Source organism: Lissotriton vulgaris, chromosome 3_2 (assembly GCF_964263255.1).
Source record: "Lissotriton vulgaris chromosome 3_2, aLisVul1.2, whole genome shotgun sequence".
Lineage (NCBI taxonomy): Eukaryota > Metazoa > Chordata > Amphibia > Caudata > Salamandridae > Lissotriton > Lissotriton vulgaris.
In genome coordinates this window covers 14180166-14204028 of record NC_141690.1, presented here as the reverse complement: position 1 = coordinate 14204028, position 23863 = coordinate 14180166, and positions in this window count along the sequence as shown.

The window sequence follows — 23863 nt, the reverse complement described above, 5'->3', positions numbered from 1 at the left end:
TTTGCTGGCCTATTTAGCCATCGCCCCCCACAAGCGCGCAGCGGTCGCATGCAGCGACGCCGAAGACCAGCCAAAGAGCTGCCCGTCTGCGCCCGTCCGCGACAGGACATGGCATAGGGGCAATGGGCTCTCCAACTACGCATTCAGGCATCGCAGGTACTAGAAATATCACATACTCTGCCAAATCTCTCCGTGATCTACCACGGGGAAATTGTGGCACACACATTCCCTGTTTACACCTTGAGGGTTGCTTTTCGTGCCTAAAATGCCGCTTTCAATCCCTACCCGTCAGGTTGAGTGTAAATGAAAACGCTCCTAAAATAGAGGGATTAAAATGCTTCCTTTTAAATGTTCGGTCTCTCCCAAAACATCAAATTCAGGTATGGGATCTTATCAACACCATGCAGCCTGACACATGTTTTCTTACCGAGACATGGATGAAACCCCACACAGTTACAGCAATAACACTAGGGGTCCCCTCAGGCTACAAAATAATTCATTTTGACCGAACCAATAAAACTGGCGGTGGCTTAGCCATCATATATAAGGACACACTCAAGGTAACTATCTTAGATCAAAGGTCAAGTCCCTATTTGGAAATAATGATTTTTAAAATCAACACAGCGGGTCACACCTCCTGGAAAGGCGCACTGGTGTACCGCCCTCCAGGATCCAAACCAGACTTTGCCCTATCCCTGTTGGAGCTATTAGCCCCACATTTCAAAGCCAAGGAGGATTTCATCCTCCTTGGAGATTTTAATGTACATATGGATAATCCGGTACACCCGGAAACAATTTCACTAAAAGCAGACCTGTCTAACCTGGGGTTAAAAGCAATAAACAGCAGTGCTACCCACACAGGCGGCCACACCCTAGACTCTCTTTTTTCCAACTGTACAAAAATACAATGCCTCCCGGCCAAAGAAATTCTCTGGTCCGATCACTTTTTGATAGAGTTTTTTCTCTTGACTGGTCCAACAAAATCCTTGCAGAAAATACTGCCCCCGCCAATCTTACGCCGTCAATGGCATAAAATATCAGTGGAAAAGCTGCAGGATAAATGGACACAACCTACATTCACTGATGAAGACACAGTAGACACTGCATTAGGAAAACTCAATAACTCACTAAAACTAGCCATTGACATCCTGGCCCCACTAAAACCTCATAAACAATATCTTCCAACTAAGCAAGAAAAATGGTACTCATCAGACCTTAGAATAGAGAAACAGAAATGCAGGCGTCTAGAAAAAGCATGGAGGAAAACAAAAACGGAAGAGAAAAGGATAATCTATCAAAAGGCCCAGTCAACTTATTACAAAAACATAAAGCTAGCTAGGAAGAACAGTCTTTCCTCACAATTAGCAGAGGCAGGAAATTGTCCAAGGGAGCTGTTCAAAATATTACAGAGTTTTGTAAAACCCACAGCAAGTGAGAGCCCTGATGAATTCTCCCAAACACTGTGTGATGAGATCTCTATGTTCTTTGAGGACAAAATTAATCTCATCTATAATAAAATCCTAGCTCCAACAGTGCTGGAATCACGACCCCCCTCCCCAAAGTCCCGCCTATTCAGAACAAACATTTACTACTCTCTTTCCCACCAGTTAGCGATCTTGATCTACCACCCCTCGTCAGCCACATAAAAACTGGGTCTCCCAACGACTTCCTGCCAGCTAAAATGCTCTCCCCACTGATCACCCTCCTGGGACCCTCTATACAGTCAGTGATGAATATCTCACTGACTGAAGGGCAAGTCCCAAGGGAATGGAAGATTGCGGTGGTGAACCCAATAAGGAAAAAAGCAGCCTCCCCATGGACAGACCTCTCAAACCTTCGGCCCATCTCCCTCCTACCACACATAGGTAAGATGACTGAGAAGCACGTGAACCCCCACCTATCAAATCATATCGAGGCAATGGATGGCCTGGACCATTCACAATCTGGGTTCAGGCCAAACCACAGCACCGAATCAGCCCTCCTAGCAGTGACCAATAACATCAGGATGACACTGGATGATGGGGGGTCTATGATTCTGGTGCTGTTGGATTTATCCGCTGCCTTTGATTCGGTGTCTCACGAAGTGCTTCTCGGTCATCTGAGGGATGTGGGATTGGGGGGTGTAGCTCTGTCCTGGATGGAGAGTTTCCTTTCTGGACGCTCTCAAGAAGTCAGGCTGGGCTCCCACATATCCATCTCCAGGGAGCTCACCAGGGGAGTGCCACAGGGCTCATGCCTAAGCCCCACATTATTTAATGTGTATGTGGCCCCCCTGGCCGACTTAGTGAGGTCCTTTGGGTTCACCCCGGTGTCATACGCCGACGACACCCAACTTCTGTTCCCTTTCAAAACCTTTACACCTGCCCTAAAAAAATCTTTTGCAGATGGAATGAGGGCGGTATCAGAGTGGATGGCCAAGAACTGCCTTCAATGTAATGTTGGCAAAACAGAAATACTACTGTTCGGGGATGCGGTGAAACTGTGGTCCGATGAGTGGTGGCCTCTAGAACTAGGACCTGTTCCCATCCCGAAACAGACCGTGAAAAACTTGGGAGTGCTATTCGACCAAGCCCTTACATTTAAAGATCATGTCAACCAAGTTGCCGGTACATGTTTCCGGGCCATTGGACTTGTGAGAAGGGTGTTTCCATACCTACCAGACATACACAGCAAGACCTTAGTCCAGGCATTAGTTATCAGCAGATTGGACTACTGCAATGGCCTTCGTTTATCATCCAATGAAGGCCAATTTAACAAACTGCAAGTAGTCCAAAACACGGCGGCAAGGTTAGTTCTTAATGCTCCACCCAGAACTCCCTCCCGCCCTCTACTTGCTGAACTACACTGGCTTCCTGTGCGGCAATGCACCAAATTCAAAATCCTGTGCTCCATCCATAAATGTCTGATAGGCACGGGGCCTAAATACCTGACTAAAGCCTTCCAACCCTATGTCCCTGGGCACTCACTACGCTCTAGCAACTTACAGCTATTGCAGGTACCCAGAATAAAAAAATCCAGACAGGGAGGTCGTGCCCTGGCACACACTGGTCCTGCTCTCTGGAACTCTCTCCCCCAGACACTAAAACAAATCACCAATCACTTGTCCTTCCGAAAAACTCTTAAAACCCATCTTTTCACTAACAGTTAAAACACTCATCTCTCACTCAGTCACTTCCGGGCACGAACCTGTATAACTTATGTTCCTTCAACAGGCAAAAGCGCGGAGATACCCCTTCGGGGGTCTATTCAGGCGCTATACAAGAACATAAAATAAAATAAATAAAATAAACAGATCTCATTGTTATAATCTGAGCCTCTGTGACCAATAACCTCTGATTCCCCTGGGACTCTCGAAAAAGCTTTCACATTATGCAGTTAAGACCTTGGGACGGTGTGGCTGCCTTGTTCGTCCTGTGAAAGATGGAAAGAACCTTAATACCTCATCACTTTCAAAAGGCACCCACCACCACTGATGATTGGCATTGAATAGTAAAATGTTATCATTGCCTTTCTAATGTTTAACAATCAAGTCCAACTTTTGAAGAACTGCATATATCTTGTATTGTTAAACAAAATCTATAAAGGGTTAGCACAAACTAGGCACAAACATTGTAGAGCATTTAATCAAATAATCACTACTATTTACAAAACATATTAACCATCTACTTCAGGGAATACACTACATTCCCTCTAATGGTCTTCGAACAATTGATATCACTGAACATCAAATGCAAAGAGGGGGAAACATATTAATCCATGCACCAGGTTTTGCATAGACACCTCCATCCTCAGAACTCCTTGATAGTGAATCTCATTTTTTCAAGCACATCTCTCTTTATAACGTTGTACCATATAAGCACCTTAGTTATCTATACATATAGCCACTATTTCTCATGTGATTGTGTTCCCTGTGAGGTATGCATCTACTGTAATCTGTGTAAACATGAATCTTTATAATTATTATTAGATTAAAATGAATACTAATATTGCAAAAAACACAGGATGTCATACTGGCTCTGCAAACTAAGGAGTATAGACATTGATAAGTGTAATACTTGGTCAGCTTTGGGAACTAAAGCTGTGACTTCACAGTGTTCCACAAATTCAAAGTTAAACCATACATCAAATGGTGTCTGTATGAAAATGCTTTTTTTGCATGGCCAACCCTGTGTGTTTGGACTGCTGCTGCTGGGTTTTTGACTCTGTGCCCTAGGACTCTGCTAACAAGGCCCCTTGTGCTCTAACCCCTAAACGTTACAATCGGCCATACTTCTAATTGCCATGATTAACTTATATGTCTCCAGTATATGGTGCAAAGTGTACCCAGGGCCTGTAATTTAAATGTCACTACAGCACTGCAGCACACATTGTCAACCGCTAATGTGACAATGCAAAACACGACTGTCAGCCTGTCAATAGTAACCTGGCTGTGAGGGCTAAAACTGCAATTTTGACATGTCCAAATAACCCTTTTGGACAGTCCGAAACCCTCCTTTCAAATATCAGTAAGTTATCCCTAATTAATCCTTAAAGCCCAATAAGTCAGGGTGTCTGATATTTAAAAGTAGGACATGTAAAAGTTTAGTGTGAAACTTGTCCTTACAGTGACAAGGCCCCAACAGCTATTTTCACAGTCACAGGGTTAGCTGTAACATAGGACAGCATTGGGAGTAAATATTATAAGTACATAATGCTATCTCTGCCTAGAAACCAAATAAAAAGTTAATTCTTGGACTTTTTAAAATGTTTATTACAAATCTAATTAATTGATTACTTCAGATTCATACCAAACATTTTACAAAAACGTACTATTAAAAAAACCTTTGCCTGCCTAAAGCCTTATACGCCTGTTTGCATGAGCTTCCAACTATCACCCAAGAGCTGAAGAGCCCTTTGATTAGATATATTGCCTTCCAAGGTTGAGACAAAGGCCTTGTGTGTGGAGAAAAGTTGACCTTTCCCTGACGGGTGACCTGGGGGCTTCTCCCAATCCCTTGTGCATCTTCAAAAGATTCCTACCCTGCCACTGGTAGATGTAGCTCACACCTGGGCCTGCCACCCTTTTGTCTGCCTAACCAGTCCCACTGGAACAGCTTCCCCTAGAACAGGTTTTAGTGACCATAGAGGAGGGGTTGCTCTTTTCCCTGGCCATGCCTCTAGGCTGGGCACAAGAGATCTGCCCAAGGAAAGAAAGCTTTTGTCATCTTGGGTTTAGGTATGAGGCGCCCTGTGGGATTGTTTGCCGTAAGGGCACACAGGTACTGCTGCAAAAGGGGGTAGGTTTACACCTGAGAACATTTTCCCTACTGGCTAAGAAGGGGCCAGGAGTCACCCTCATCCAAAGGCTGGTAGCAGGCATACATGTGGCACCCCTAGGAACTCTCTTTAGAACTCTCCTGGATCTGAGGAAGACAGAAGAAGGACCGCACCTGCTGTTGAGACCAGTGAGGAGAATACTAAGGGCTTGGCCTGCTCCCAATTGTACCCAGGACAAAAATGAGGACTTCAAGGGTCAGTTGACTCACCTCCTATTAAGCTCCAGGGGCACTCTTCTAGATAGGATTTGTATTGCTGGTGTTGTAAGGAAAGCCCTGGATTGGATTAGTTCCTTTCTGATGGACAGATCCTTTCAGGTTTTTGACAAGGTCTGCTCCTCTACTATTCTCCCAGTCACCTGTGAAGTGCCACCGGGGTCATAGCTTAGTCGTACGTTGTTTAGCACATACATGCAATCCCTGGCAAATATCATAACCCTGTTCGGGATTTCCATAGTTTCCTATGTGGACGACATCCAGCTGGTTTCCTCACTTGCACCTGAAGTGGATCCTCCATTATCCACCTTGGTCCCTGTCTGGAGCAAGTAGCCAGCTGGTTAAATAAATCCTGCCTCAAGCTGAACCGACCCAAAACAAAGCTTATGATCCTTGGAAATAATGCCCCTATCTATAGGACTATGGGTTGGCAGGTCTGTCTCGTCCCCTTCCTGCCCCAAACCAGCTAGACAAAGTTTTGCAGTATGGCTAGCAAATACTCTGTCCATGGTGATCCAGGCCATTCACTATACTCTCTGCAATCTGTTTTGGAATCCTGTATATGTTGTGCAAGATTTTGTCTCTGCTTCTAGAGCCCTCGAGGAGGCTTGTAGTCTAGGCGTTGATTCTCGCAGGTTTTTGTAAACTACAAGTTGCGCAAAATGCTGCTGCATGGATGCTGTTAGGAATCCCTAGGTATGAGTCAACCAAACAGGGTTGGAGGGAGCTACAGTGTTTTCCTTGCTCAAAGAATTGAATTTAAATCCCTGTGTACAGTACCCAGAGCCCTCCACGTGCGTGGTCCCCCCATCTCCCACTAATTAGTTAACCCCTGCTCCCCTAAGAGACTTCTTAGATCCACCAATCCCCACCTGGCCTCCATCCCCACTATTAGGAGGGCTAGAAGCGGAGGACGGTCTTTCTGTTTTAATGCTGCCAAGCTCTGGAACACCCTTTTCGAAATTTCCTTAAGACCCTTCTTTTTAAGAACTGTTTTTCTAGGTGACTCCTCTGTTCTCCGTTGAGCGGTTCTCTTCTCCTTTTAGCACTGGAATGCCTACAGGTCGCCATGCACTCTATAAATCCCCTAGCATAGCATAGCATATAAGCTGCAAGAAGCCCACTTCCTTGGAAGAGCTCAGCTGACCAATTTTCACTGGACATGCCCTGGTCCCTGCTAGTGGTTTCTGTTGTAGTAAGCCCTGATCCAAGTGCTGTTCCATAGGCCCTGGAACCCTTGGATGGTGTAAGGGTATACTCCTCCGGCCTAACCCTAAAACCTGGGATCTCAAAACTTTTTCATGACTTTTTGCATGGACAAAGAACAGGATTACCCTGCCAAGCCCATCCACTGAGGGTGCATTGCCGGTGGGCCTGACTTCGCTGTAGCTTCCATTACGTTCTTCTCGAGAGCAGTAAATCTGTATCAGCAGGTCCACTGTCAACCAGCTGGGACGACGTCAAACCCTGTTCAGCTACAGTTTGCAGCCTTGTCCCACTGGATGAATCTGACTTCCAGAAAAGCATCTAAGTCTGAAGGTAGAAAGTGTCACCCAGCCCAACACTGAGCTGCAGCCGATCAATGTCGACGACTCTCTAGGTGCGAAATACAGACTTTTCCCATTCAGAACTTTTCCCGCTTCATCAACGGTTTCACTGGGACTTCGATCAGCAGCAACCCCTTCTTGATGACCCCGTCTTTGGATCCAGTCTACTACCTTGCTCTTCTGAAAACACCACCTTCTCAGAAAATGTCTAAGCTCAAAGGAAACTCTTTGACTAGGACCAACATTGTCTGTGCTTCATCATGGTGAGCCTCAAACTTTACCCTTGTCCCGGTCTAGTGCGAGCAGATGCTGCGGGCGGGCTGTGCTTTCTGCTTTCTAGAGCTATTTTTATCTAAAATGTAAAAAATCATATATCCGGTTCCCCTTTATGGATTTTTTTAGTTTAGGTGTCATTTTATTTCATTTAAATATTCTCTATTTTTAGAAATTGGAGTGGGTTTTTTATTGTGTTGTGCTTTCAACATGTTAACTGTTTTAGTACTTCCAAATGCTTCACACATTTTCAGATAAGTTGTCTGCTCTGTGAATGTTCAACTCATGTTCAGTCGCGGCCGGCATGACTTAAGTGGGGGGGGGGGAGTCTTGTGGGATCGCGGGAGGAGGCAGGACAGGCTTAATTAAAATTTTACACGACTTACCATCCCGGGTCCCACACCGCCTCAGCTCCTGGCTGGGTCCCACGTTTTCCTGCGCTCTCCTGCACAGGAAGCAGCCACGGGCAGCCTCCCTCCCCTCCCCTAAGCCAATCACAATGCTGCATGGCAATGGCAGTGTTGTGATTGGTGAGGACGGCGCCCAGTCGAGCACCTATGAGGAGGCCATTTTCTCTATGTAGGCTGCATGCAGCCTACATAGGATAAAGGCAGAATGCGCATAACTGGTTTGGTCGGCCCCAGTGAACCAACCAAAAAGTCAGGACCCACAGCATTGGGCAAGCCACTCCTCCCCGGCCTGCCCATCTGCCCGCCCCCAACCAGGCATACCCTTCTGCTTTCTCACAGTGCAAGAAGCAGAAACATGAAATGGTATTTAAATTACCATTTTATGTTTCTGCTTCTCGCACTGCGAGAAAGCAGTGGGGCGATGCTCCTCCGCCCTAGTCGAGGAACGGCCCCATCTCATGTTTAAATTACTGAAACCTTTAGCAGACCTAACAAAATGTGCACAACCTCACCATGCATTGCTAATTCCATCACTCATTGCGCGTTCTGTGACAACATTGATAATATCACGGCAACATCTGAAATTACATCTTTGATGAAAACACTGTGAATGGCAGGGGCACAAATTATAGTTACTTTACGGCACAAGAGAATTTTAACTTGTGATTTTCAGTGTTTTTCTTAGTTTAAAAGGGTATGTTTTATCTGACATTTTCCTCTAACTATAACGTCACTTTAGCCTTTGGTTCATGCAGTCATATAAAAACACATATTTTACTTGGAACAATGAAATCTTAATGAAGCCCCCAAACCAATCTACAGAGCTTCAACTTTGTCAGGGCACTAGGATTATGTGACATAGATGACCAAATTATGCAGTAATATTATTTAAATTATGTAGCACAAAAGCAAATTATGCGGCACATTCTCTATCAGTATTATTCTAATCTATTTTTGGTATAAACAATTTTTTGGGTGAAATCTGCAAATTTTGCAAATTGTTTTACAAATTGTATGGCATATGAATTAAAATCCATAATCATTTGGAAAAACACTGCAGCAACAGAAGCGCCTAAATCGACTAACCTTATGAGTTGGGGGATAATGAGCTGTACAGGTACATACAGGTTAGACACGCCCTACAAGCGGCGATTCCGCCAGACACATCCCCACCAGAATCTTCCCCCCTAGAAGACCGCCTACTCACAGACTACCTACAGGAAGGGGCGACATCGATGATGTTGGACAGGCCACATGAAGGGCTCGCTCCCTCCCCGCATGACAGAGCCCGGACATCAGCTCTCCAGGTGCTACCCACAGAAGCAACCCACACCCCGTCCCCTACGGGACTCCTACTCCCGGACATCTCTGTATCCCGGGCCCGGGCCACCGTCAGCACCATTGCCCAGCCCGGCCGCCATCTTGGACACTGCACCACGAGGCCGCACGGCCTCAGCTCGACCCCAACCCTGGGCCTGGCCAGGCCCCGACATCCCGGCACCACCATCCACCCAGGAGGTGAACGGACCACTTGGCAGGTCAATGGGAGAAAGAAGTGTTGATGGCTCTCCCCCGCCAGGTGCCGATCACCCCCAGCCTCCCCGGGCGCTGGCCCCACCCCCCTGCTGGGTGTCTGGACTCCCTCATCCCGGACCTCCCGACCTCCAAGTGCGAGGGTCCGGACATCAAAGGCCGCCAGACCTATAACTGGGGCAGCTCCAGAGCAGGAAGGCAGTTGTATCCTGGAGTCGAGAGACACCGAGAAGAACTCATCCTTGACGGACTGCTGGCGCTGCCGCAGCCCTGCCTTGTAAACTGTCGTCCTGCCGCTGGCGCTGCCGCGGCCCTCTGCAACCTTCATCCTCGTTGGGACCTGCTGGCACTGCCGCGGCCCGTTGTAACTACCATCTTCGTCGGGACCTGCTGGCGCTGCCGCGGACCGTTGTCACCTTCGACCACCCCGGGACCTGCTGGCGCTGCCGCGGCCCGTCCTTCAAGAACGCCGAGCTCGAGGATTGTGAGCTACCCATCATCTCATCGCAACTACCAGATTGGTAATAAGACTGTCCCGCTACCCCCATTCCCATCCAAGAGACTAGAATCGAGGGGACCCCTGAGTCCAGACCTCCTTGTACCATTCTACCATACCTCAAGATTGCTTATAAAGAACGTTAAATCTTATCCTTGTGTGGTGTTTATCTGTGGGGGGGAAGTTACTTGTCTGTACGATCGCTGGAGACGGCTCTCCCCGGAGACCTCTCCCCTTGTCCTCGGCCGACCCTCCAGGTCCCGTCTAACAGATGACATACCGTAAATTGATTAACAATATGCCTGACCCACTGGGGAAGCTGAAAGACAAATGGACGATGGATGTAGGAGATTTAGACTAAACCGATTGGAACGCAGCAATGGCGTCCCCACGTGAGGCAGGCATATCTTCCAAATTCCGCCTGGTACAGTTAAATATTCTGCATAGGATTTACTACACTCGCACGACACTACATAGACTGCACAGGGCGGATCATCCCTATTGTCTCAGGGGTTGCGGGGCAGAGGGCTCGTTTATACACACGATATGGGAATGTCCGCTGATTGTTAGCTATTGGCAACGAGTTCTGCGCACCATAGCCCAGGCACTAAACACCTCACTTACTTTGGACCCGCGGGTGTGCCTGCTGAATGTCTGGGGGCCGACTGACCTCACCTTTTATGCAAGAGCGTGGACCACAGTGGGGCTGGTAACTGCCAAACGAGATATAGCGCAGAAGTGGGGGTCGGCTGATCTCCCCACACTTGCTCAATGGATCCGAAACATGGACATGCTCATGCTGACTGAAAGAGCAGTGTATAAACTAAGGGATAATCCGCGTAAATGGAATGGGGTCTGGCAGCCTTGGAACTCCTATAGGGGGGACATATGTGAGCCACTGGATGAGGAAGATCTTGAGGGTTCTGAGAGTGAAGAAGACCACTGATTGGGTATGGGGTTGGTTGATGGGCAACACACACGGGAGCGGGATGGATTTGCGCTGGGAGTTTGTTGGGGGGGGATGGAGTGGGGCTTGGGGCATAGGAATGTCTGATTGGTCCCTTTATAGGACGACTGTGATGCTAGATACTGTCGAAGCTACCTCAATGACATGCCGATTTATGTGTGCAGTTTTTCTGGTTTATGTTTGCTGTTATTTAAAAAAAAAAACATAAAACGCAAACTGTAATTTCCGCGGTACACATATATTCCTTTTCATCAGGTCACCCTGCTTAACGAATTCGTAACGCAACTGTGGGGAACTATCACAATGCCTACCGTCTCAGATTTACCTTGTATTCTAAAAAGACCCTACGACTGTATGTGTTTATGTGACTAATGATGATGCTGATACTATTTATGTTTTGCAACAAAAATAAAAATTAAAAAAAAAGAAATCGACTAACCTTCACTATTGACCACTGTTTTGTTAACAATGTATTCAAGAAAGGTAAACAAAGCCTAAACATTCTAATTGCATTGAATGTCCAATATTAGTTGCTCTTTGAAGAAAACAGATACAAGCTAAATGTCCCAAAACACAACATGTCATTTAAAGAAATACATAATAGGTAACCTATGTAATATGGTCCTATATTGTCATCTTGGGGTTCTCGTGAAATGTATGATGTCACCAGAACCCCCTTGATGCAATATTGGGTCATTTTACACAGTTACTCTTTAACACATTTATTTCATGAGCTTCTCCCTCCACACTTTCAATCACTGCAAATTGTTGGACTTGGGACATTCATATCTATGCGCACCTGCCAAGTCACCCGCGTATCAGGTTAAAGACTTGCACACAAGCCAACTAAGGTTGTCAACAGTGCAGATTAGCTCTAGTGGGCATCTAGCGTTTCCCTTGGAGGCTGGAAGGGTGGGGGCTGGTTTTGCAGTGGCGGGAGACAGTTTTGTTAATGGGGGCGGTGCAGCAATTCGGCCACCAGTAACAAAATCAGTAAGCAAGTGTTCCCAGCCTCCCAGGGCCAGACAGTGCTTCCCAGGGGCTGGTCCAACAAAATTGCCAGGACTGCTTTGGGTTGCTGGCCCTGGCTGTCACCTGTGTTGCTTCAGGATGAATTCTTTCCAAAATGCTAACCTCGCCCAGCATCAGGATGTGACCCTCTGTCCTGTGGTGGGTGCTGCTGATGATGCCATGGACAGACTCGTGCAATCACAGCACTGGGGCTCACAGAGATAGACTGGAGTGGTGGATCTCTGCTCACTGAAGTCAGCTCCAGAGGTGGCAGGCACAGTATAGTGCTGGGATGGTATGTTTGGGTTATCAGGACGTTCCAGAGATTTAGATGGAGTGGCAGGCATTAAAACGTTTGAAACGGGTCCCTACCGGACCCTGTAGTCATGTCATTACAGGTAAAAACACGGATCAATTTATTAACAATGGTTTTAAACACACTTCAGATAATCTATATCAGCAATGCAGCCCCTGTTTATATTTAACATCTTTTACTTCATCTTGCATCGCCTCAGAGTAGTTGTCTTTTCAAATGTTGCGTTACTATCGTCTTTATGACTTGTACAGTGCATGGTGTGAAGAAAGTTGAATCTAGGGTTCTGAGTGATTTCAGGTTGTGGATGGGTGTTCATGACTGAGTACTATTGACAGACGCATAGTTTACGTCGAAGGCAAGAAGAGTTTCTCAGAGTGCCTTTCAGTGGTGTTCAGAGTAGACTACCTGCACATTCAGTCCTTGCACAGAGTGATGGCTACATATGTGGCAGTTATAGTTGCCATGTCAACTTTAGCGGACCCCCATCTTTTTCATCCCAATCAAAGCAATCGAACGCACCGTCTCAGCTTGGCAGTGGAAGGATGGGGGCAGGCAGGCATCTGAGCCTAGCGAACCTACCATTATACGGTGTCAGCAGCAGCCCCGCAAACCTTGAGAGAATGTTAGGTGGAGGATAGCCCTGCATCCTCCTCTTTGAGAGTAGCTCATCACTAAATGTTGTTAAATAATCCTCCTGCGGCCTATTTTACTTCTTCCTCCCTGTCTAAGCATTCTGAGGACTTACATTTCAGTTTAATTCCTGTTCCCAATCAAATTAAGAACTGTGGCTATAAAATGGTCAGATGTAAAAATGTATATGGGCAGGCACCGACTATCTCGTTAATATTTTATACCTTACCTTCATCTTTGTCATTCTCTCCATCTATCATATCTTACGACTTTTGCCCACCCCTCCCCTCCATCTCCATCTCTCTTTCTGCTTGTTGGGCTTTAGATACTCCAGCGGCGGCTCCTCCGCTATGGCGGAGGAGCATCGCCCCTCCGCCAACAGAAGCAGCTGCAAAAACTTGAAAAATAAAACAATAATAAAGCATGCTTTATTTTTCTCCATATCGTGGGGTCTAGGGGGCGGGCCGTGGGGATGACAGGTACAAGGGGAGTGGTAGATGCACTGCTGTCACTGTGTATCAGGGTTTGGCCAGCCGTCTCAGAGCGGCCAGACCTCCATGCGCACTGAAGCGGTCTCCAACCCAAGCTGCGTTGCCGGGTTCGAGGCAGCAGGCACAGGCTCCCAGTATTCCTGGGAGCGTAAATCAAGGACGCTCAGGCCAATCCTGATGCTGCTCTCATGCTGCCAGAGCAGTGTCAATATTTGCTGCAGGGCAGTTTGGGAGCCTGTACGTGCAGGTGAGCCAGAAGAGCAGCGGTGAGATGGGGCTCAGGTATGTTCTTTTTTTATGCGTTTTGTCTCCCCCTGCCCTGTCACTTTGCCCTGACACCAGCCACAGCTGCCATACTCTCTCTCTGATCACTCTCTTTCTATCTTATTTCATCCTTTTCCTACTGACTCTTCCTCTCTCACTTCCTTTAACTTCAACCCACTTTGTCAGGAGATAAGAGATGGTAAAATGACAACCTGATTGATGGATAGCTCAGAGAGCCCAGGACACTCCAGGGCTACCGCCTAAGGTGCCCGGGGCTACCTATGTGTGTGAAGCTGCAGAAGTCGCAAATGGAGTAGCAACCAGTCATGTCAGACCCCGGAGGGCAGGATTGGGACTTGGTTAGTCCTGGGTTATCAGATTCGAATGCTGAGGCTGCTGCCTGACCCTCGGTTGGGTTGATATATTGGGGATAGTAGCCTATTTTTGAAACCCTGGTCAACTTAGTTGCAGCTCCAATGCCTGCAGGACTGAGAGGTGGAGAGCTCTGCAGTCGGTGCAGAAGAGCACACATTCTTTGTTTTGTTTTCATTCGGCCACCATACATCATGACCAGTATTTTACTGTCCCGGTCGGTAGAAAAATTATGAAAATCACCTGAAACTGGTATTTTTCCTCTTATAGTACATACTTAAAATAGTCAATATAATAACAAGCATTTTTAAAGGTGTTCTAGAGCTGCCTTAATGATCACTGGTTGATAAAATAATCAAAGGCAGAAAGGCCATGTTAAAAATTATTGCAGACGATTTTATATCAAGTTCTATTTAAGTATCACTCACGCAGGACTCGTAATCGAGTCATTGACCTCCTAAAAGTATAGGTTTGCCATGCTTCCGAATGATATTACCCAGAGTCGACTCTTTATGGCTGCAGTTGCCCAACTATCCTAACAAAACAGCATGGTATAACTGCTTTGTTGTCCAGTAGTCATTATCGGAAAACCAATAATTGCACCTTCACACCTCACAGAGATTTAGCAAAGTAGGGAGCCTTCTGTGACAGCCTTTAATGTAGGAATCCAATCTTGGTTTTAGGTGATATTAATTATTAACCAAGCAGTGAACTACTTAATTATTCAGTGCTTGATCATGTTGTATTTTATATATTTTAACGTAGGTAACCTCTAGATGGCACTCTTGGTTCAATGAAAATAAAATTAAATTCACAACAGAATGTGCATCAGATTTAACGTTTATTCTCGTCTAGATAGTTTGGATACTGACATAATGTAACACGCATTTTCAATTCAAGAGGTCTCGCATTAGGAAAGTTTGAGCTATTGGTATTGTAAATTACACGTTTTTTATTTATGTGTTGGTTTCGAAAATAGCAAAATTAACAGCTTTGTCATTTACATTGCCAATAGTTATAACTTTCACAAATGTGACACCTATAGCATTTTTAATGCAATATGTGATGTATTTACGTGACTTAGATGTATTGATATTACCAATAACAATGGCTTTTAATAATTAATACTTAAATAAAAGTTATTGTAATTTATAATGGCAATAGCTTAAACTTTTGTAAATAACTTTTGTGAAGATTATGTTCAGTGTATTTTTTTTGTGACGAAAATCCAAGAACAGAAGTGAAATATTAACATCTTTTTGTGACATTTGTAATAAAGCTTGAAACATTGAGAGAACACATTTGAACCAGTTGTTATTGAATGGTTGCACAGATTGATGGCGCTGAATGATGCTGTGGTGGTGACGAGTGATGCTGTGGCGTTCAGTGATGCTGTGGCGTTCAGTGATGCTGTGCAGGGCCGGCCCTAGGCATGTGCAAAGTGTGCACCTGCACAGGGCCGCCAAACCCCAGGGGCCGCCACGACAGATCGGCAGGCCTGCCAAATATCACGCATCACGTGTGACTAACGCATTTCAGTGCGGTTTTCTGCATCACCGCACTGAAATGCATTGTCACACATTTTTAATGTCACGCTGAAACTGGCTAAGCACAAATCAGCCCCTGCTGCCAGGCTGCATATTTCACGCTTGCGGCCCTTCCAAATTACCGAGACCCGGGGGGCGGGGCCTGCCCCAGCAGTGGTTGCTTGCTAGTGGCTGTGGCACCGTTGGGGGGTTTATCCGGATGTGACCTCTGCCTTCTGTCACGTCTTGGAGGAAGTCATGTGGTCAGAAGCGGCGGGGAACTCGAATGAGGCTGAAGGTGGCGTCGAGTCCTCTCCTGGTGCGTTGTGAACACCACACGCTGCTGTATGCGCATAATAAGTTTGTAACCCCTGTTAGATTCCAGGCCGGCCAGCTGCAGCATAATTGGCCAAATCACTACTTCCTCAGCCAGCATGGCCGCCCGCATGCAGATTTAGGAGAGGCATCAGGCGCAGGCAACACTGCGGCCGAGCTGGGAGACTGGCTCTGTAGCCGACCCCCGTGTTCACCGCGGCGGGCGCAGGACCAGGACCAACCCAACACGCAGACAGAGACAGTCTCTGAAGTAGTAGGTAAAGTAAGTTCTACTTATAATTAATTACCTTTACTTTGGCCACGCGTTGATGCCTGCTGCCACTGAAAGTGTGTTGTATATTAACTTGTCACGCAGCGCCGGGTGCACGCACAGTCATGCAGATGATATGATATTAATTTAATTGAGACACACCCTAAAATAAGCAGACAGAGCTACTCGGTGTCTCTCGCCATCCTTCTGAGCGACTGGTTATCTGCAAGATCATCATTTGATTTAAAATTCACAGTAATTTGCACTGCAGGTCTGCTCAGTCTCCTCGTTCTTCAGAGGTTATGGGCACCCCGGTCCTCTAGGCTTAATCTTTGTCAGACCAGTGTGAAGAGATCGCGCTCGCACTGACAGCAGTGTTTGATGTCCTGCATTGCCCCCTACTGCTTCGCCAGCCCAGCCCCCAGGCAGAGATTCTGGGCGGGCTTGTGATACAAAGCATTCTTCACCAGCCTAGGCTCTACGTGTGTTCCAGGAATGGCGGGGCACATCCAGGCGAGCGCTGTGCTGTACTTTCTTGATAAAGCAGAGCAGACCAGAGCCTGTGACTGCTTGATAACCTGATTTGGCAGCGGTGAACGAGTATTGTAGACTGTCAACTCTGCACTGAGCCCCCTAATTCAAGAGAGGCCCAGTGACTGCTGCTGTCGGAGCACTTCCAGCACCAGTTCGGGCGACTGGCAAATTTAGCAGAACCCATACTGGAGAAAGTCTGTTAGTGGCCTGTCCAGAAGGGGTTTTCAATCCGTGCTCATAGAGTGATGGCTGCAATTGGGGGAGTGACATATACCAATGAAATGTTGCAGGTAGAACTTTAAATGAAAACATACAGAGAAGGTGTTGGTACTTATCCGTAGTACCTATTTTCTCCTTCAAAGTGACACTGTTCTCCCATTAAATTTGACAGCATTGCTGCGAAGTGCCGATGCTCTCCCTTTTAATTTAAAGTAGTGCAGGTACTCGGTACCCCACACCATCTGCACAGTTACAGCAATAGTTTACAAAAAGAAGATTGGATTTACTGATCATTCTGGTGATGTTTAGTAGCATGGAATGGCAAATTTAAAACTGAGCTCAGTGTCAATTATCTGCAGTTCTGTGGTGCGAGCAGGTATAAAGTGTAGGATGAGAGGAGATTATGCTAATGTATGAGGGTTTTATAGGGACAAGTTGGTGTTTTGAAGGAGTATGTACATGGGAGAAAGCTGAAGAAGGATGTGGTATTGCTTTTGCCACCTATTGATGAGGACTGCCCTTCTATTTCTGGTGCTTTGCAGCAGTTTTAAGGTAATCTTAGAGTTTCTCGTTGCTCAAATGGGTGTAATTTCTGAAAGTATCGATTTCCCTTGCCTCCATTACTTGATTTTTGCTTGCGAGAAAGTGTCACTCATTGTCGTTGAATGTCACTCATAATTTCACTGATATTCAGAAAATGTCACACATAAGTAATCTGAAACCTTGGCAGTTATGGATAGGAAGGATAGTTCGTGGCACTGGCAACCCCCTGGCAGGATTTGGCAGCCTCCGGCTCCGACCCCGGCTAGCAATGGCAGCGTTGTTTTCAGTTTCACTTGCCCAGCCAGCTAGCAGTTTGGGTCCCAGGGCCATCAATCTTAGCCCTACTACCAATGACGTGACGGGCCTGGGCCAGCCCCTGTGCGCAGTGCGCAACTGCACCTGCTGCTCTTAGCCGCTGTGATGCGTCACGGTGGTCACGCTCCCGGCGCCAGGGAGAGTGCGTGCGTCGTCATCGTGTGAGAATAAAGAACATTAATACAGGCGCCACCGACGATCATTCAGAGAACACCTCTGTCCGACTCCGGCATCTCGACTCTTCCCCGACCCTTCAAATTTGGAACGGTAAGAGTCTCAGCGGACAGCGGACTTGCAGGTATAGACACAACAAAGATACATTCAATCTGTGAATATTATTTGACAGGCACTGTTGTGCAATTTGCAGGCCAGCCTCGAGTGGGAACAGTCTTACAATGAAAGCCTGCCCTGCTGCAGTGCACCATGGACCTCGTTCAGTGTTTGTGACACTTCTAGTTGATGCAGAAACTAAACTCCTGACCACTTATCAGTCCACACCACAAATACATCTTCTCTTTTAGTTGAAATAAAATATATGTTTCGTACCTTATTCAAGGGGCACAGATTTTAGCATCCTTGGTAGGATGAACGCCCGATTTACAAATTATATACTGACCTCTGCAGCAGCTGATCAACCCAATGAGCTGCTATACTGCTAAAAGTGGTTTAATCAGAGCTTTCTTAACTTCACCAATCTCTTTCGAAATGGATAAAACTGAAGGGGTCACATGTAGAGTGTTAAAGGTACCGCGCAAGCAACACAGCTGCCAGTGCCCCCGCCCGCATCAAGAGTGAGACCTATAGCAGGCCCTAGGTTTTTAGCCCTCTGCACTTTGTATTATGCGACTTGTAGTTTGCTTTTCTCATCATAAACGTGGACCTAAATATCGTAGAACACACACTACTCCTGCTGGATTTGAAAGTGGGACTAGCTGAACGTGTCGAATAAAGATCTGGGTAACTCCCTCTATCATAGGAGGGGGGGCGGGACGCCGTCATATCGTAACTGGATGATACACAGGCCTGGACTGCCATGCCCAGTGCTGCCTGATGGCGCCGACACCGGCAGTGACGCACGCCATAATTCCAGTGGACGTATTATTAAAACATCTTCCTGAGCTCCGCCCTGTCCGGACCCCCTCTTCCGGGGGGCCCCCACCTAAGCTTCCTGCACAGGGCCCCCATGAGCCTAGAGCCGGCCCTGTGCTGTGGTAGCGCATAGTGATGTTGTGGTGCCCCTGAGTGATGCTGTGGTGGTGCTGAGTGATGCTGTGGTGATGCGATAGATAGAGTGAGTGCGATATATAGAGGGAGGGCGATAGATAGATAGAGGGAGGGCGATAGATAGATAGAGGGAGGGCGATAGATAGATAGAGTGAGGACGACAGACAGATAGATAGAGTAATAATAATAATAATAATCCACATTTGTAAAGCGCACAATCACCCGTAAGGGTCTCTAGGCGCTGGGGGCCGTCGGGAAGATTAAGCAAGCTATTGCCCAGAGTCACATGGTGCTGGGCTAAGCTGCCGCCGGGCCTGGGGATCGAACCGTGTTCCCCAGATTCCGGAGTCAGTCACCCTGGCCGCGGCGCCACACCTCTCAGTGAGGGAGATAGATAGATAGATAGATAGATAGATAGATAGATAGATAGATAGATAGATAGATAGATAGATAGATAGATAGATAGATAGATAGACAGACAGACAGATAGATAGAGTGAGGGTGATAGATAGAGTGAGGGTGATAGATAGATAGATAGATAGATAGATAGATAGATAGATAGATAGATAGATAGATAGATAGATAGATAGATAGATAGATAGATAGATAGATAGATAGATAGATAGATAGATAGATAGATAGATAGATAGATAGATAGATAGATAGATAGCGATAGATAGAGTGAGGGCGATATATAGAGTGAGGATGATAGATAGATAGATAGATAGATAGATAGATAGATAGATAGATAGATAGATAGATAGATAGATAGATAGATAGACAGACAGACAGACAGACAGATAGATAGATAGAGTGAGGGTGATAGATAGAGTGAGGATGATAGATAGATAGATAGATAGATAGATAGATAGATAGATAGATAGATAGATAGATAGATAGATAGATAGATAGATAGATAGATAGATAGATAGATAGATAGCGATAGATAGAGTGAGGGCGATATATAGAGTGAGGATGATAGATAGATAGATAGATAGATAGATAGATAGATAGATAGATAGATAGATAGATAGATAGATAGATAGACAGACAGACAGACAGACAGATAGATAGATAGAGTGAGGGTGATAGATAGAGTGAGGATGATAGATAGATAGATAGATAGATAGATAGATAGATAGATAGATAGATAGATAGATAGATAGATAGATAGATAGATAGATAGATAGATAGATAGATAGATAGATTGATAGATTGATAGATGGTTGTGTGTGTGGTTGTGGTCGTGTGTGGGGTTGTGGTAGTGTGTGGTTGTATGTGGTTGTGTGTGTGGCTGTGTGTGTGGTTGTGTGTGCGTTGTGTGTGTGGGGTTGTGTGTGTGGTTGTGGTTGTGGTTGTGTGTGGGTGTGTGGTTGTGTGTGGTTGTTTGTGTGGTTGTGGTTGTGTGTGTGGTTATGTGTGGGGGGTTGTGTGTGTGGTTGTGTGTGTTGTGTTTGGGGTTGTGTGTGTGGTTGTGGGGTTGTGTGTGTGGTTGTGTGTGTGGTTGTGTGTGTGGGGTTGTGTGTGTGGTTCTGTGTGTGTGTGTGGTTGTGTGTGTCGGGGGTCTGGGTGTGTGTGGGGGGTTGTGTGTGTGAGGGGGTTGTGTGTGTGTGTAGGGTTGTGTGAGTGTGTGGAGTTGTGTCTGTGGAGTTGTGTGGGGGGTTGTGTGTTTGGGGTTGTGTGTGAGGGGTTGTGTGTGGGGGGGGGTGTGTGGGGGGTCTGGGTGTGTGTGGGGGTTTGTGTGTGGGGAGGGTTGTGTGTGTGTAGGGTTGTGTGTGGGGGGTTGTGTGTGTGCGGTTGTGTGTAGGGGGTTGTGTGTGTGGGGGGGTTGTGAGTGTGTGGGGGGTTGTGAGTGTGTGGGGGGTTGTGTGTGTGGTTGTGTGGGGTTGTGTGTGGAGTTGAGTGTGTGGTTGTGTGGGGTTGTGTTTGTGAGGTTGTTGTGTGGTTGTGTGTGGGGTTGTGTGTGTGTCGTGTGTGTGTGGGGTTGTGTGTGTGTCGAGTTGTGTGTGTGTGGGGTTATGTGTGAGTGGGGTTGTGTGTGTGTGGGGTTGTGTGTGGGGGTTGTGTGTGTGGGGGATTGTGTTGTGTCTGTGGGGGGGTTGTGTGTGTGTCTGGGCATTGTGTGTGTGGGGGGTTGTGTGTGTGGGGTTGTGTGTGTGTGGGGGGGTTTTGTGTGTGTTTGGTTGTGTGTGCGCGTTGGCTCAGCGAGACCTAAAATAGTAGACACTACATGTAAATCGTTTTTTCAGTTTTTTAATCCGAGATAAAAAAATCCAAACTCCAATTCGTGGGGTAATGCTTGCTGGGTGAAAATAGAGTACCCTTTCCGCCCTGAGAAAAAACGATGAATGGTAGGATTCCATCGTTAGATACAGTGAAATAATCAGAGCAACAGGAAGGATTACTTCCATAATAAAGCGAGAAGGGCAGACAGACTCAGTGTTGACATGAAAAGACGGCTCTTGGCAGATGGTCAACGCCTTTAAAAAAAATCCAGGTCAAAGAATGAGATAGGCACTCACGATAAGCGACGGGTTGTATCTGAAGGGAGGCTCTCTTGGAGGGGGAGGGTAGGAGTAGAGAAGATGTGAACGGTAAAGCTCCATAATTGATACGTTTTATTCTGGCACTGCAATAGTGTGCACATTCTTTCATAAAGACATGCTTTAATATAAATCAAAGTAAACTTGAGCATTATCTGAAACACGTAACTTCATTTACCAAGGAATTGTACTCAATGGGACCACTTCTTCATGCAACATGACTAAATGGGCTAAGGCTACTGCATTTTCTAGGAAGCCGTGCAGTTCTGAGGGGGCACAACAAAAACGGTGGCGTTCCAGTGCCTAGAAGACCATATCAGCAGTTACAGACAGCCGATTCGTGGAAGGCAGCAAGACTGACACCCCCACGGGCACTTCCTCAAAACATCACACGCTCGACTGTGGCATTAAAGAAAAGCCCACGCCATCGTTTGTCGTGGACAGTCGGGTTCTACAATAAAATAACTATTAGTGGGGGTGAGGCACTGTATCTCCTAATGACTAGCTTTTTCTTTGTTTTTCCAATCAAAAGAGTTAACAAACAAAATAAAAGAAGGCAGTGGCACCACTGTTGTCTGGATAATAACATTTGACGTGAAACAATATAAGGGGAAACACGGATTTAACTATAGTGGAAGAATGGCATTGCAGCATAAACACGGCAGCAGTTGCAGGTGACAAATAGTCATGGCATGACCTGAGCCGTGAAATGTATTATCCCGCGCTATGTTATGTTATGTTAATTTCGATTTATATAGCGCCAAATCACCGACAGGTCTCTTAGCGCTTGCTTTGGGAACCCGTCCTGGCTTTCCCTGTGAGATAACCCCTACTGGGCATCCCCAAGGTGAAGACCAGGCATCCCATCGCGGTAGGGCCGTAGTGGAGATTAAGCAAGCTATTGCCCAGAGTTGCAGAGTGTGAACCCTTGATTCGAGTAGGCACCGAGGCGAGAATTATCAAGTCCGTGGACATTTGAGCTCAATACCCTGCCACATCGGGAATTCAACCCTGGTCCCGGGTCTGACCTCTGCATCAGGGTCTGCCTCCTCTAACCAGTGAGCCACACTTCTCCACAATCCTATGCCTCGCTCAGCGTGTCACTTTATTCCCACTGTGCGTGCCCTTCAGCGCCGGTGGCCATGGAGTTTGTAGTCCGTCTCCTCAAGGCACTCCCATTCAGAAAAATGCACGCGCTTTAATTTCATGAGAACTGGGTGGCAGTCACCCAAGGAGTGAGCCTTATCAAGCTGATGTATTACATAATTAACCAAAATAAGACCTCGAAAATAACTCTTAGAGGTAAAAACAAGCCACCATGAGATCATTTCCCATATGACCTCTCCAGAGACGGTGGTCGTCCCTGGAAGGAGGGGAGAGAAGGGGAGGAAGGGCTGGTGGCACCAAGCAGAAAGCGGGAGTGTGACAGCGTCTCAGCAGCAGGGGCTGGCCTGCAGAAGCAAAAGGGACTGCTCATGCAGATCACGGAAGTGGCCCACAGGCTTTAAGGTAAAAATTACTTTAATGAGTTTATATGTAAGTTTTCGGACTTTGGAAGCATCTCATTGTGCCAAGTGAAATAGGCATTTATGAAAAAAGTAACCTCCGTTTGTTAGAAGTGCTAGCAGTGTGCCGCAAAACTGTTTAACCTTGTGAATGAACAATGAGGGTGAAATCCAGTGTTTCAGAGCGTAATGCCATTAGGTGGATGTGGATAGAACACAAACAAGCAGGAAGTGGGATAAGGGAGGGGGTGGCAAATGGTAAGCACTTTGCGGCTGCCTTGATGTTCTCAGTGGCCACGCGGCTCACTGAGAACATCAAAGCGGCCACGAAAGTCCTCCCAAATACTGCAGGCGGACAAATCGTGCGTGCCCCCGGCGCACATGTACTGTGCCGATCAGCCTGCAGACTTTGGGAGCATTCTTGGGAGCCCTTACTTAATTCTCGCAGAGCAACGCATGCGCATTGGCTCAGCGAGACCTAAAAAGAAAAGGATATTATTGACTTAAACATCGAAACTTAGGCTTGAAATGTAGATGTACTAAAGTCATTTTTCATAACTTGTATTTTGGAGGGACGCAAAAAAAACCAAGAATTATTGCTTCTGTTCATTTACCTTAGCCAGGGCCACTGCAATTATGCGATTCTGCGCCGCAGCGTTAATGAAAGATTTGCCACATAATCCATCATCTCCAAATTTTAAAAACCACAAAAATGTTTCTAGATCAAACGGTTCAAAAGCTACTAAAAATTAATATAGCAAAACTTGTTGCTGTGCAGTGGAAGGTCCTTTGTGTAGTGACCTGCTGGTCACTGTTCTAGTTGTTAGATGTACCAGCCACTCCCTGTGGGCTGGCTTACACCCCGCCCCACACCCATCCAACACAGGAGTCAAAGGACATGTGACCCTGCCAGTAAAAGGAGCCGGGCGCATGTGCCCTAGAACAATTCTACACTCTAACTAACCGTGTCTGTGTGGTCATTACATATGCATTGGGGCCTAGTGCCCCACTACATTACATTGGCGAC